Consider the following 16,627-nt stretch of genomic DNA (forward strand, 5'->3'; position numbering starts at 1 on the left):
TGTGTTGGGGTTAAGGGTGTGGTTGGGATTAGGGTTAGGGCATGTTCGGGTTAAGGGTGTGGTTAGGCTTAGGGTTGGGATTAGAGTTAGGGGTGTGTTTGGGTTTCAGTTAGAATTGGGGGGTTTCCATTGTTTAGGCACATCAGGGGCTCTCCAAGCACGTCATGGCGTCCGACCTCCATTCCAGCCAATTCTGTGTTCAAAAAGTAAAACGGCGCTCCTTCCCTTCCGAGCTCTCCCGTGCGCCAAAACAGGTTTACCCCAACATATGGGGTATCGGTGTACAAAGGACAAATTGGACAACAACTTTTGGGGTCCAATTTCTCCGGTTACTCTTGGGAAAATACAAAACTGGGGGCTAAAAAATAATTTTTTTTCACTGCTCTGCATTATAAACTGTGGTGAAACACTTGGGGGTTCAAAGTTCTCACAACACATCTAGATAAGTTCCTTGGGGGTCTAATTTCCAATATGGGGTCACTTGTGGGGGGTTTCTACTGTTTAGTTACATCAGGGGCCCTGCAAACGCAGTGTGACGCCTGCAGACCATTCTATCTAAGTCTGCATTCCAAACGGCGCTCCTTCCTTTCCGAGCTCTGCCATGCGCCCACCGTGGTTCCCCCCCCCCCACATATGGGGTATGTGTTTTATGTTTGGTGCTTTTACACAATGAAAACTGTTTTCTAGAAATGATTATTTTTGCATCCCTTCATTCTGAGAGCTATAACTTTTTTATTTTTCTGTTGATGGAGCTGTATGGCAGCTTGTTTATTGCGGGACAAGATGACATTTTCAGCTGTACCATTGTTATTTACATCCATCTTTTTTATCATGTTTTATTGCACTTTTTGTTTGGCGGTATGATGGTTAAGCATTGTTTTTGCCTCTTATTTTTTTACGTTGTTCACTGAAGAGGTTAACTAGTGGGGCAGTTTTATAGAGCTGGTCGTTATGGACGCGGCGATACTAAATATGTGTACTTTCATTGCCTTTTTATTTACATAAATGTGTCTATTGGAAAAAAAAAAATAAAAAATATATATATATATATATATATATATATATATATATATATATATATATATATATATATATATATATATATATATATATATAATATGTATAGTACAGACCAAAAGTTTGGACACACCTCATTTAAAGATTTTTCTGTATTTTCATGACTATGAAAATTGTACATTCACACTGAAGGCAACAAAACTATGAATTAACACATGTGGAATTATATACTTCACAAAAATTTGTGAAACAACTGAAATTATGTCTTATATTCTAGGTTCTTCAAAGTAGACACCTTTTGCTTTGATGACTGCTTTGCACACTCTTGGCATTCTCTTGATGAGCTTCAAGAGGTAGTCACCGGGAATGGTCTTCCAACAATCTTGAAGGAGTTCCCAGAGATGCTTAGCACTTGTTGGCCCTTTTGCCTTCACTCTGCGGTCCCATCCCAAACTACCTCGATTGGGTTCAGGTCTGGTGACTGAGGAGGCCAGGTCATCTGGCGTAGCACCCCATCACTCTCCTCCTTGGTCAAATAGACCTTACACAGCCAGGAGGTGCGTTTGGGGTAATTGTCCTGTTGAAAAATAAATGATGGTCCAATTTAACGCAAACCAGATAGAATAGCATGCCGCTGCAAGATGCTGTGGTAGGCATGCTGGTTCAGTATGCCTTCAATTTTGAATCAATCCCCAAAAGTGTCACCAGCAGAGCACCCCCACACCATCACACCTCCTCCTCCATGCTTCACGGTGGGAACCAGGCATGTAGAGTCCATCCGTTCACCTTTTCTGCATCGCACAAAGACACGGTGGTTGGAACCAAAGATCTCAAATTTGGACTTATCAGATCAAAGCACAGATTTCCACTGGTCTAATGTCCATTTATTGTGTTCTTTAGCCCAAACAAGTCTCTTCTGTTTGTTACCTGTCCTTAGCAGTGGTTTCCAAGCAGCTATTTTACCATGAAGGCCTGCTGCACAAAGTCTCCTCTTAACAGTTGTTGTAGAGATGTGTCTGCTGCTAGAACTCTGTGTGGCATTGACCTGGTCTCTAATCTGAGCTGCTGTTAACCTGCGATTTCTGAGGCTGGTGACTCGGATAAACTTATCCTCAGAAGCAGAGGTGACTCTTGGTCTTCCTTTCCTATGGATGTCTGTTATGATCTGGTGGCCTAGGAGCAGCATGATACGTACTCTGGAGAAGGTGGTACCTGTACTGACCGCAGACCCTGAACTTAACACCGCAACTAGAAGTAGCCATGGGATGTACCTGACACTCCCTAGACACGTCATCACAGCCGGAGGACTAAATACCCCTAGAGATAGAAACGGAAAACTATCTTGCCTCAGAGAAAATCCCCAAAGGATAGACAGCCCCCCACAAATATTGACTGTGAGAGGAGAGGGAAAAAAAAACACAGACTGAAATCAGGATTTAGCAAAGGAGGCCGGTCTAGCTAAATAGAAAGGATAGGACAGAGTACTATGCGGTCAGTATTAAAACACTAGAAAAGATCCACCACAGAAAATACAAAATCTCCACATCTAACTAAAGATATGGAGGGTATATCTGCATCTCCAGAGATACCAGCTTTGCTGAACAAATCCTTATACAGACCAAGCTGGACAAGACAAAACATGGAAATGTACTGAACTATAGGCCCACAGCATGTGGACTGCAAAAAACAAAGCCAGAACTTATCTTTGTTGGAATGAACAGCAAAGCAGGAGAGACCAGGCAGGGATGTGAATCCTCCAGGAACAATGGACAACTGGCACTGACAAAGGGTCAAGCGAGACTAAATAGCCCAGTCAGAATTGCAATAAGTGGACACACCTGATGATCCAAAGACAGCAGCGCTACCACTTATAACCACCGGAGGGAGCCCAAGAGCAGAATTCACAACAGTACCCCCCCCTTGAGGAGGGGTCACCGAACCCTCCCCAGGGCCCCCAGGCCGATCAGGACGAGCCAAATGAAAGGCACGAACCAAATTGTCAGCATGAACATCGGAGGCAACAACCCAAGAATTACCCTCCTGGCCATAACCCTTCCAATTGACAAGATACTGAAGCTTCCGCCTCGAAAAATGAGAATCCAAAATCTTCTCAACCACATACTCCAACTCCCCATCAATCAATACCGGGGCAGGAGGATCAACAGAGGGAACAACGGGCACCACATATTTCCGCAACAAAGATCTATGAAAAACATTATGGATGGAAAAAGAGGCTGGAAGGGCCAAACGAAAAGACACTGGATTGATAATCTCAGAAATCCTATAAGGACCAATAAACCGAGGCTTGAACTTAGGGGAAGAAACCTTCATAGGAACATGACGGGAAGACAACCAGACCAAATCCCCAATCCGAAGCCGGGAACCAACACACCGACGACGGTTAGCAAAACGCTGAGCCTCCTCCTGAGACGACACCAAATTGTCCACCACATGAGCCCAAATTTTCTGCAACCTGTCAACCACAGAATACACCCCAGGACAATCAGAAGGCTCAACCTGCCCTGAAGAAAAACGAGGATGAAAACCAGAATTACAAATGAAGGGCGAAACCAAGGTAGCAGAACTAGCCAGATTATTAAGGGCAAACTCGGACAATGGCAAGAAAGCCACCCAATCATCCTGATCAGCAGACACAAAGCATCTCAAATAAGTTTCCAAAGTCTGATTAGTTCGCTCGGTTTGGCCATTTGTCTGAGGATGAAATGCGGAAGAAAAAGACAAATCAATGCCCAGCCTAGCACAAAAGGCCCGCCAAAACCTAGAAACAAACTGGGAACCTCTGTCAGACACAATATTCTCAGGAATGCCATGCAAACGAACCACATGCTGAAAAAACAACGGAACCAAATCAGAAGAGGAAGGCAACTTAGGCAAGGGTACTGTTATGATCCTTAGTGGCTGAGGATCACAAATAGACCAGCAAGTGAATAAACTTAAGACAAGCTCTAGGGAGATGGTAACTGGACTGATCGCAAATCTGAACCTATCCAACACAACTAGAGGTAGCCGGTGAACGTGCCTAAAAACTTCCTAGACGTCTCGAGCCAGCCTGAGGAACTAGCTACCCCTAAAGAGAAAGAAAGACCTCACTTGCCTCCAGAGAAATAATCCCCAAAGATATACAGTAGAAGCCCCCAACAAATATTAACGGTGAAGTAAGAGGAAGGCACATACATAGGGATGAAATCAGATTCAGCAAAAGAGGCCCACTAGTACTAGAAAGCAGAAAATAGAGCAGGGGTCTATGCGATCAATAAAAAACCCTTACAAAATATCCATCCTGAGATTTCAAGAACCCACACACCAACTAACGGTGTGTGGGGAGAAACTCAGTCCACTAGAGCAACCAGCAAGCAAGGGAATCACATTTTAGCAAGCTGGACAAGAAAACATGATAAACACTGCTGATCAAAAATTGAGCAAACAAAACTTAGCTTGTCCTGGATGGACTGGGAGCAAGGTAGTCAGAAGGAAACTGAGTAGCACTGATTACATCGACAGCCGGCAACAAGTGAAAGAGAAGCAGAGCTATATAGGAACCTCCCAGAGGATAACGAACCAGCTGATAGCCAGAGACCAGCAGGATAACAAACAAAGCCACCAGGGGGAGCCCAAAGCAAAAGTCACACCATACCACCAGTGACCACAAGAGGGAGCCTGAAAACAGAGTTCACAACAGTACCCCCCCCTTGAGGAGGGGTCACCGAACCCTCATGAAAACCCCCAGGGCGATCAGGATGAGCCAGATGGAAGGCACGAACCAAATCGGCCGCATGAACATCAGAGGCGACAACCCAAGAATTATCCTCCTGAACATAGCCCTTCCACTTAACCAAATACTGGAGCCTCCGTCTAGAAATACGAGAATCCAAGATCTTCTCCACCACGTATTCCAATTCTCCCTCAACCAGCACCGGGGCAGGAGGCTTAACAGGAGGAACCACAGGCACCACATACCTCCGCAACAACGAGCGATGGAACATCATATGCTATTGCAAATGATGCCGGGAGGTCCAGACGAAATGACACAGGGCCAAGGACTTCCAGAATCTTATAAGGACCAATAAACCGAGGCTTGAACTTAGGAGAGGAGACCTTCATAGGAACGAAGCGAGAAGATAACCACACCAAGTCCCCAACGCGAAGTCGGGGACCCACACAGCGACGGCGGTTGGCAAAGCGCTGAGCCTTCTCTTGTGACAGCTTCAAATTGTCCACCACATGATTCCAAATCTGATACAACCTATCAACCACAACATCCACTCCAGGACAGTCAGAAGGGTCCACCTGACCCGAGGAAAAACGAGGATGAAACCCGGAATTACAAAAAAAAGGAGAAACCAAAGTAGCAGAACTAGCCCGATTATTAAGGGCAAACTCGGCCAACGGCAAAAAAGTAACCCAGTCGTCCTGATCAGCAGAAACAAAACATCTTAAATAAGTCTCCAAGGTCTGATTCGTTCGCTCGGTTTGGCCATTCATCTGAGGATGGAAGGCCGACGAAAAAGACAAATCAATGCCCAATTTAGCACAAAAGGTCCGCCAAAATCTAGACACAAACTGGGATCCTCTGTCAGAAACAATGTTCTCAGGAATCCCGTGCAAACGAACCACATTTTGAAAAAACAGTGGAACCAACTCGGAGGAGGAAGGCAACTTAGGCAAGGGCACCAAATGGACCATCTTAGAAAAACGATCACACACCACCCAGATGACAGACATTCTCTGAGAGACAGGGAGATCTGAAATAAAATCCATGGAAATGTGCGTCCAAGGCCTCTTCGGGACAGGCAAAGGTAACAGCAAACCACTGGCACGAGAACAGCAAGGCTTACCCCGAGCACAAATTCCACAAGACTGCACAAAGGAACGCACATCCCGCGACAAGGAAGGCCACCAAAAAGACCTGGCCACCAAGTCTCTGGTACCAAATATTCCAGGATGGCCCGCCAACACTGAAGAAAGAACCTCGGAGATGACTCTGTTGGTCCATCTATCCGGGACAAACAGTCTCTCCGGTGGACAGCGGTCAGGTCTATCCGCCTGAAACTCTTGCAGCACATGTTGCAAATCTGGGCAGATGGCAGACAAAATCACCCCTTCTCTAAGGATACCAGCCGGCTCTGAATCTCCAGGAGAGTCAGGCACAAAACTCCTAAAAAGAGCATCAGCCTTCACATTCTTTGAACCAGGCAGGTACGAGACAATGAAATCAAAACGAGAGAAAAACAACGACCAACGAGCCTGTCTGGGATTCAGCCGTTTGGCCGACTCGAGATAAATCAAATTCTTGTGATCAGTCAAGACCACCACACGATGTTTAGCTCCCTCGAGCCAATGTCGCCACTCCTCAAATGCCCACTTCATAGCCAACAGCTCCCGATTACCGACATCATAATTCCGCTCGGCAGGCGAAAACTTTCTTGAAAAGAAAGCACATGGCTTCATCACAGAGCCATCGGAGCTCCTCTGCGACAAAACAGCCCCCGCTCCAATTTCGGAAGCATCAACCTCCACCTGGAAGGGAAGTGAGACATCTGGCTGACATAAGACCGGAGCCGAAGAAAACCGACGCTTCAGCTCCCGAAAGGCCTCCACAGACGCAGAGGACCAGTTAGTCACATCAGAACCTTTCTTGGTCAAATCCGTCAAAGGCTTAACAACACCAGAAAAATTAGCTATGAAGCGACGGTAAAAATTAGCAAAACCCAAGAACTTCTGAAGACTCTTAACAGATGTAGGCTGCGTCCAGTCATGAATAGCCTGAACCTTGACTGGGTCCATCTCAATAGTCGAAGGAGAAAAAATGAAACCCAAAAAAGAAATCTTCTGGACTCCAAAAAGACATTTTGAGCCCTTCACAAATAAAGCATTGTCACGCAGGACCTGAAAGACCATCCTGACCTGCCTAACATGAGACTCCCAATCATCCGAAAAAAACAGAATATCATCCAGATACACAATCATAAACTTATCCAGATATTCACGGAAGATGTCGTGCATAAAGGACTGAAAGACTGAAGGAGCATTAGAAAGTCCAAAAGGCATCACCAAGTACTCAAAATGGCCTTCAGGCGTATTAAATGCAGTTTTCCATTCATCACCCTGTTTTATACGCACAAGGTTATACGCACCACGAAGATCTATCTTGGTGAACCAACTAGACCCCTTAATGCGAGCAAACAAATCAGTTAACAATGGCAAAGGATACTGAAATTTGACCGTGATTTTATTCAAAAGGCGATAATCAATACAAGGTCTCAGGGAACCATCCTTCTTAGCCACAAAAAAGAATCCTGCACCAAGAGGGGATGAGGACGGGCGAATATGTCCCTTCTCCAAAGACTCCTTTATATAACTCCGCATGGCAGCATGCTCCGGCACAGATAAATTGAAAAGTCGTCCCTTAGGAAACTTACTACCAGGAATCAAATTTATAGCACAATCACAGTCCCTATGAGGAGGTAGAGAATTGAGTTTGGGCTCCTCAAATACATCCTGGTAGTCTGACAAAAACGTAGGGACTTCAGAAGGAGTGGACGAAGCAATTGACACCACAGGAGCGTCACCATGAATTCCCTGACAACCCCAACTTGACACAGACATAGCTTTCCAATCCAGGACTGGATTATGAGTCTGCAACCATGGTAGACCCAACACGACCACATCATGCAAATTATGCAATACAAGGAAGCGAATCACCTCCTGATGAACAGGAGTCATGCACATGGTCACTTGTGTGAAGTACTGAGGTCTATTCGTAGCTAATGGTGTAGAATCAATTCCCCTTAGTGGAATAGGGAATTTTAAAGGCTCTAAATCAAAACCACAGCGCCTGGCAAATGACCAATCCATAAGACTCAGGGCAGCACCTGAATCTACAAAAGCATTAACCGGGTAAGATGACAGGGAACAAATCAGGGTAACAGACAAAATGAACTTAGGATGTAAAGTACCAATGGTGACAGAATTATCAACCTTTTCTTTGCGCTTAGAGCATGCTGAGATAACATGAGCTGAGTCACCACAGTAAAAGCACAACCCATTTTGCCGTCTATAATTTTGCCGTTCACTTCTGGTCAGAATTCTGTCACATTGCATAGATTCAGGTGTCTGTTCAGAAGACACCGCCAAATGGTGCACAGGTTTGCGCTCCCGCAAACGCCGATCAATCTGAATGGCCAGAGTCATTGACTCATTCAGACCTGCAGGCGTAGGGAACCCCACCATGACATTCTTAATGGCTTCAGAAAGACCTTCTCTGAAATTTGCAGCCAGGGCACACTCATTCCACTGAGTAAGCACCGACCATTTCCGAAATTTCTGGCAGTACACCTCTGCTTCATCTTGCCCCTGCGAGAGGGCCAATAACGCTTTTTCAGCCTGGCTCTCAAGACTAGGTTCCTCATAGAGCAATCCAAGGGCCAGAAAAAAGGCATCTACACTAAGCAATGCAGGATCCCCTGGCGTCAATGCGAAGGCCCAATCTTGAGGGTCACCACGCAAAAAGGAAATGATAATCTTAACTTGCTGAACGGCATCACCAGAGGAACGAGGTTTCAAAGAAAGAAACAACTTACAATTGTTCTTAAAATTCAGGAACCTAGATCTATCTCCAGAAAACAACTCCGGAATAGGTATTCTAGGCTCAGACATAGGACTGTGAACAACAAAATCCTGAATACTTTGAACCCTAGCAGCAAGATGATCCAGACTGGAAGCCAAGCTTTGGACATCCATGTCAGCAGCTGAACTCAGAGCCACACCAAGATTAAGAGGAGGAGAGAAGCTAGCCACAGCAGCTAGACACACGGCAACAAAAAAAAAAAATTCTCAAGGCTTCTTTTCTCCTGCTTCTGCCATGCAATTAACACTTTCTTGGCCGGCTGTACTGTTATGATCCTTAGTGGCTGAGGATCACAAATAGACCAGCAAGTGAATAAACTTAAGACAAGCTCTAGGGAGATGGTAACTGGACTGATCGCAAATCTGAACCTATCTAACACAACTAGAGGTAGCCGGTGAACGTGCTTAAAAAATTCCTAGACGTCTCGAGCCAGCCTGAGGAACTAGCTACCCCTAAAGAGAAAGAAAGACCTCACTTGCCTCCAGAGAAATAATCCCCAAAGATATAGAAGCCCCCAACAAATATTAACGGTGAAGTAAGAGGAAGGCACATACATAGGGATGAAATCAGATTCAGCAAAAGAGGCCCACTAGTACTAGAAAGCAGAAAATAGAGCAGGGGTCTATGCGATCAATAAAAAACCCTTACAAAATATCCATCCTGAGATTTCAAGAACCCACACACCAACTAACGGTGTGTGGGGAGAAACTCAGTCCACTAGAGCAACCAGCAAGCAAGGGAATCACATTTTAGCAAGCTGGACAAGAAAACATGATAAACACTGCTGATCAAAAATTGAGCAAACAAAACTTAGCTTGTCCTGGATGGACTGGGAGCAAGGTAGTCAGAAGGAAACTGAGTAGCACTGATTACATCGACAGCCGGCAACAAGTGAAAGAGAAGCAGAGCTATATAGGAACCTCCCAGAGGATAACGAACCAGCTGATAGCCAGAGACCAGCAGGATAACAAACAAAGCCACCAGGGGGAGCCCAAAGCAAAAGTCACACCATACCACCAGTGACCACAAGAGGGAGCCTGAAAACAGAGTTCACAACAGGGTACCAAATGAACCATCTTAGAAAACCGATCACAAACCACCCAGATAACAGACATCTTCTGGGAAACAGGGAGATCTGAAATAAAATCCATAGAAATATGCGTCCAAGGTCTCTCAGGGTCCGGCAAAGGCAAAAGCAACCCACTAGCGCAGGAACAGCAGGGCTTGGCCCGCGCACAAGTCCCACAGGACTGCACAAAAGAACGCACATCCCGTGACAAAGAAGGCCACCAAAAGGACCTACCAACCAAATCTCTGGTACCAAAAATCCCAGGATGGCCAGCCAACACAGAACAATGAACCTCAGAAATCACCTTACTAGTCCATCTATCAGGAACAGTTTCCCCGCTGGACAGCGATCAGGTTTATCAGCCTGAAATTCCTGAAGCACCCGTCGTAAATCAGGGGAGATGGCAGAAAGAATCACCCCTTCCTTGAGAATACCAACCGGCTCAAGGAGTCCAGGAGAATCAGGCAAAAAGCTCCTAGAGAGGGCATCAGCCTTAACATTCTTAGAACCCGGAAGATACGAGACCACACAATCAAAACGGGAGAAAAACAGGGACCATCGAGCCTGTCTAGGATTCAAACGCTTGGCAGACTCGAGGTAAATCAGATTCTTATGATCGGTCAAGACCACAACACGGTGCTTGGCCCCCTCAAGCCAATGTTGCCACTCCTCAAATGCCCACTTCGTAGCCAACAACTCCCGATTGCCGACGTCATAATTGCGTTCCGCAGGTGAAAACTTTCGGGAAAAGAAGGCACACGGTTTCATCAAGGAACCATCGGAATTCCTCTGAGACAAAACGGCCCCTGCCCCAATCTCAGAAGCATCAACCTCAACCTGAAAAGGAAGAGAAACATCCGGCTGACGCAACACAGGGGCAGAAGTAAATCGGCGTTTAAGCTCCTGAAAGGCAGAAACAGCCGCAGAGGACCAATTCGTCACATCAGTGCCTTTCTTCGTCAAATCGGTCAGGGGTTTAACCACACTGGAGAAGTTGGCGATGAAACGGCGATAAAAATTAGCAAAGCCCAAAAATTTTTGAAGGCTCTTCAAGGATGTGGGCTGAATCCAATCATGTATGGCCTGAACCTTAACCGGATCCATTTCTATAGATGATGGAGAAAAAATGAAGCCCAAAAAAGAAACCTTCTGCACTCCAAAGAGGCACTTAGACCCCTTCACAAATAAAGCATTATCACGAAGGATCTGAAATACCATCCTGACCTGTTTCACATGAGACTCCCAATCATCGGAAAAAATCAAAATATCATCCAAATATACAATCATGAATTTATCAAGATAATTCCGAAAGATATCATGCATGAAGGACTGAAACACAGATGGAGCATTAGAGAGCCCGAATGGCATCACAAGGTATTCAAAATGGCCTTCGGGCGTATTAAACGCAGTTTTCCATTCGTCACCCTGCTTAATACGAACAAGATTATATGCCCCTCGAAGGTCAATCTTAGTAAACCAACTAGCCCCCTTAATCCTGGCAAACAAATCAGAAAGCAAAGGCAAAGGGTATTGGAACTTGACCGTGATCTTATTCAAGAGGCGATAATCAATGCAGGGTCTCAAGGAGCCATCCTTCTTGGCAACAAAAAAGAATCCCGCTCCCAATGGTGACGAAGATGGCCGAATATGCCCTTTCTCCAAGGACTCCTTAACATAACTCCGCATGGCTGTATGTTCTGGCACAGACAGGTTAAAAAGTCGGCCTTTAGGGAACTTACATCCTGGAATCAAGTCAATAGCACAATCACAGTCCCTATGCGGAGGAAGGTAACTGGACCTGGGCTCATCAAACACATCCTGGAAATCTGACAAAAACTCAGGAATTTCAGAAGAGGGGGAAGAGGAGATTGACATCAAAGGAACGTCATTATGCACCCCCTGACAACCCCAACTAGTCACAGACATAGATTTCCAATCCAACACCAGATTATGTACCTGTAACCATGGAAAACCCAGTACAATAACATCATGCAAATTATGTAACACCAGAAAACGACAATCTTCCTGATGTGCTGGCGCCATGCACATGGTCAGCTGTGTCCAAAACTGAGGTTTATTTTTAGCCAAAGGTGTAGCATCAATGCCCCTCAAAGGAATAGGGTTCTGCAAAGGCTGCAAGGGGAAACCACAACGCTTGGCGAATTCTAAGTCAATCAAGTTCAATGCGGCGCCTGAATCCACAAACGCCATGACAGAAAATGATGAGATAAGAGAAATTTGGGCTGTACAGTACTGATGGTAACAGACCTGGCGACTCTCTTAGTACGCTTAGGACAATCAGAAATAACATGAGCAGAATCGCCGCAGTAAAAACACAACCCATTCTGACATCTGAATCCATGCTGTTCAGCTCTAGTCAAAATCCTATCACACTGCATAGGCTCAGGACTCCGCTCAGAGGACAACGCCATCGTATGCACAACTCTGCGCTCGCGCAAGCGCCGATCAATCTGAATGGCCAGAGACATAGAATCACTCAGACCAGCAGGCGTGGGAAACCCCACCATAACGTCCTTAACAGATTCAAAAAGACCCTTTCTGAAAATTGCCGCCAAAGCATCCTCATTCCATTTAGTGAGCACAGACCATTTTCTAAATTTCTGGCAGTATGATTCTGCCGCTTCCTGACCCTGACACAGAGTCAACAAGGTTTTTTTCTACATGATCCACTGAATTAGGTTCATCATACAATAACCCTAGCGCCTGAAAAAAGGTGTCTACATTAAGCAAGGCCGGATTCCCTGATTCCAGGGCAAATGCCCAGTCCTGAGGATCACCACGCAGCAGAGAGATAACAATTTTAACTTGCTGAATGGGATCACCAGAGGAACGGGGTTTCAGAGCAAAAAATAGTTTGCAGTTATTTTTAAAGCTCAAAAACTTGGACCTGTCCCCAAAAAACAAATCAGGAGTAGGAATTCTAGGCTCCAAAACCGGAGTCTGGACAACATAATCAAAAATACCCTGTACTCTTGCAGCAAGTTGATCCACACGTGAAGCCAAACCCTGAACATCCATGCCAGCGCCAAACTCCCGAACCACCCAGAGAGTAAGAGGGAAGAGAAGACAAAGTAGACTGTAGAAAAAAAAATGGCTCAGCACTTTTCTTCCCTTCTTTTGAGATGCATTTAACTCATTGTGGGCCAGTTGTACTGTTATGATCTGGTGGCTTAGGAGCAGCATGAGATGTGCTCTGGGGGAGGTGGCACCTGTGCTGACCGCAGACCCTGAACTTAACACAACAACTAGAAGTAGCCGTGGGATGTTCCTAACACGGCCTAGACACCTCAACACAGCCGGAGGACTAGATACCCCTAAAGATAGAAACAGGAAAGCTATCTTGCCTCAGAGAAAATCCCCAAAGGATAGACAGCCCCCCACAAATATTGACTGTGAGAGGAGAAGGAAATAACATACGCAGAATGAAACCAGGATTTAGCAAAGGAGGCCAATCTAGTTAAATAGAAAAGACAGGACAGAGTACTGTGCGGTCAGTATTAAAATACTAGAAAATATCCACCACAGAGATTACCAAAATCTCCACACCTAACTAAAGGCTTGGAGGGTAAATCTGCTTCTCCAGAGCTTCCAGCTTGACTGAATAAATCCACACTGACAAAGCTGGACAAGATAAAACATAGAAATGCACTGTACAATAAAGTCCACAGTACGTGGACTGCAAAAACCAAGCCAGGACTTATCTTTGATGATTTGGACAGAATAGCAGGAGAATCCAGGAAGAGATGTGAATCCACCAAGAAAAAATGGACAACTGGCACTAACTAAAGGATCTGGCCAGACTAAATAGCCCAGTCAGAATTGGTAATAAGTGGAAGCACCTGATGGCTGCTGAAATCCAAAGGAGCAGCAGTATCACTTATAACCACCGGAGGGAGCCCAAGAGCAGAACTCACAACATTACCACTTATAACCACCGGAGGGAGCCCAAGAGCAGAATTCACAACAAATCCTGAGGATCACCACGCAGCAGAGAGATGACAATTTTAACCTGCTGAGTGGGATCACCAGAGGAACGGGGTTTCAGAGCAAAAAAACAGTTTACAGTTATTTTTAAAGCTCAAAAATTTGGACCTGTCCCCAAAAAACAAATCAGGAGTTGGAATTCTAGGCTCTAAAACTAGAGTCTGAACGATATAATCGGAAATACCCTGTACTCTAGCAGCAAGTTGATCCACACGAGAAGCCAATCCCTGAACATCCATGCCAGCGCCAAACTCCTGAGCCACCCAGAGGAAAAGAGGGAAGAAAAGACACAACAGACTACAGAAAAAAAAATGGCTCAGCACTTTCCTTCCCTTCTTCTGAGATGCGATTAACTCATTGTTGGCCAGTTGTACTGTTATGATCTGGTGGCCTAGGAGCAGCATGAGACGTACTCTGTAGAAGGTGGTACCTGTACTAACCGCAGACCCTGAACTTAACACCGCAATTAGAAGTAGCCATGGAATGTACCTGACACTCCCTAGACACCTCGTCACAGCCGGAGGACTAAATACCCCTAGAGATAGAAACGGAAAACTATCTTGCCTCAGAGAAAATCCCCAAAGGATAGACAGCCCCCCACAAATATTGACTGTGGGAGGAGAGGGAAAAAACATACGCAGACTGAAATCAGGATTTCGCAAAGTAGGCCGGTCTAGCTAAATAGAAAGGATAGCACAGAGTACTATGCGGTCAGTATTAAAACACTAGAAAAGATCCACCACAGAAAATACAAAATCTCCACATCTAACTAAAGATATGGAGGGTATATCTGCATCTCCAGAGATACCAGCTTGGCTGAACAAATCCTTATACAGACCAAGCTGGACAAGACAAAACATGGAAATGTACTGAACTCTAGGCCCACAGCATGTGGACTGCAAAAAACAAAGCCAGAACTTATCTTTGTTGGAATGAACAGCAAAGCAGGAGAGACCAGGCAGGGATGTGAATCCTCCAGGAACAATGGCCAACTGGCACTGACAAAGGGTCAAGCAAGACTAAATAGCCCAGTCAGAATTGCAATAAGTGGACACACCTGATGATCCAAAGACAGCAGCACTACCACTTATAACCACCGGAGGGAGCCCAAGAGCAGAATTCACAACAGATGTCCTCATATGGGCCAGTTTCTTTGTAGCGCTTGATGGTTTTTGCCACTGCACTTGGGGACGCTTTCAAAGTTTTTCCAATTTTTTGGACTGACTGACCTTCATTTCTTAAAGTAATGATGGCCACTCGTTTTTCTTTACTTAGCTGCTTTTTTCTTGCCATAATACAAATTCTAACAGTTTATTCAGTAGGACTATCAGCTGTGTATCCACCAGACTTCTGCACAACTGATGGTCCCAACCCCATTTATAAGGCAAGAAATCCCATTTACTAAACCTGACAGGGCACACCTGTGCATCCCCAACACCGATCGTCCAGGTCCACAGACTCAGAACCACGAATCACACTGTGCTCTTCAGGATGTCCATCCCACCTGGGACTGTCCAACACAGAGGCATGTGGCCTGTCCAGGTGCTGTTTAGGACATTAGTCCAACACCCCAGGCATATGACCTGTCCGGGTGCTATTCAGGATGTTAGTCCAACACCCCAGGCCACCAGGTCCAAAGCCCCACCATGTGCTGTTCAGGAATCCTTCTCCCAGGACTTCCAACACAGGCTTCCAGGACCTTGTACTTGGACCATTCAGAACCACACACTGCAACCATGTGACCCACACCCTGGTCACATTATATACCTGTGACCACTCCCCTAGGTGGGAGTGTGTGTGTGGCTAGTTTGTCTCACCCATCTCACATAACTAGCCCTGCCAGCCTCCCATGACTATTATACAACATACTTGTGGAACTATGGGTAGGTCCCAGAACACCGCTTCAGGCTGGCAGCGCAGAGTCTCCTACTCTGCGACACATATATTGGCCATTCACCACAATGCCGGACTTTGTCACATCATCACATCCATGCATGCAACTGGCATGCACTTTCACAGCCTCAATATGCCTCCGTGTGTATACTGGGGAGACCATGCAGCGCCCCCTACCTGTTACAGGGATCACTGCATCACAATATATATCTGGCAAACATTAAGTGACCACAGCAAAATTTTCAGTTTGTCTGATTTTTCTCTTTATAGGTATATTTTTGATTAAAATGTAAATTGTTCTTTTATTCTATAAACGTCTGACAACATGTCTCTGAAGTTCCAAGCAATACATTTTGTATTTATTTTCTGAAAATGAGAAGTGGTCAAAATAACAAAAAAAAATGCATTGCTTGCAGACCTCAAATAATGCAAAAAAAAAACAAGTTAATAATAATTTAGAAACAACAATACTAATGTTTTAACTCAGGAAGAGTTCAAAAATCAATATTTTGTGGAATAACCATGATTTAATTCCAGAGGTTTTCCATGGGGTTCAGGTCTGGAGATTGGGCTGGCCATGACAGAGATTTGATGTGGTGGTCCTTCATCCACACCTTGATTGACCTAGCTGTGTGGCATGTCGCATTGCCCTGCTGGAAAAACCAGTCCTCAGAGTTGGGGAACATTGCCTGAGCAGAAGGAATCAAGTGTTTTTCCAGGATAACCTTGTATGCTGCTTGATTCATACGTCCTTTGCAAAGATTAACCTGCCCAATACCAGACTTGCTGAAGCATCCCCAGATCATCACCAATCCTCCACCAAATTCCACAGCGGGTGCAAGACACTGTGGCTTGAACGCCTCTCCAGGTCTCTGTCTAATCATTAGACGACGAGGTGTTGATCTGGGTGCTGAATACAACTCCCATCATTGTAGTTTGGTTGTGCTGATCACAAGGAGACCAGGCTACAATGATGAGAACTGTCTTCAGCAGCC

At 45.3% G+C, this 16,627-nt stretch overlaps 1 protein-coding gene across 1 annotated transcript in view; it reads left to right on the top strand.

Moving 5' to 3' along the window:
• Nucleotides 1-16,627, top strand: part of LOC143766320 (uncharacterized) — a 127,038-nt gene that overhangs the window by 26,463 nt on the left and 83,948 nt on the right. The window lies entirely within an intron of this gene.

This window comes from Ranitomeya variabilis, chromosome 4 (genome assembly GCF_051348905.1).
Source record: "Ranitomeya variabilis isolate aRanVar5 chromosome 4, aRanVar5.hap1, whole genome shotgun sequence".
Lineage (NCBI taxonomy): Eukaryota > Metazoa > Chordata > Amphibia > Anura > Dendrobatidae > Ranitomeya > Ranitomeya variabilis.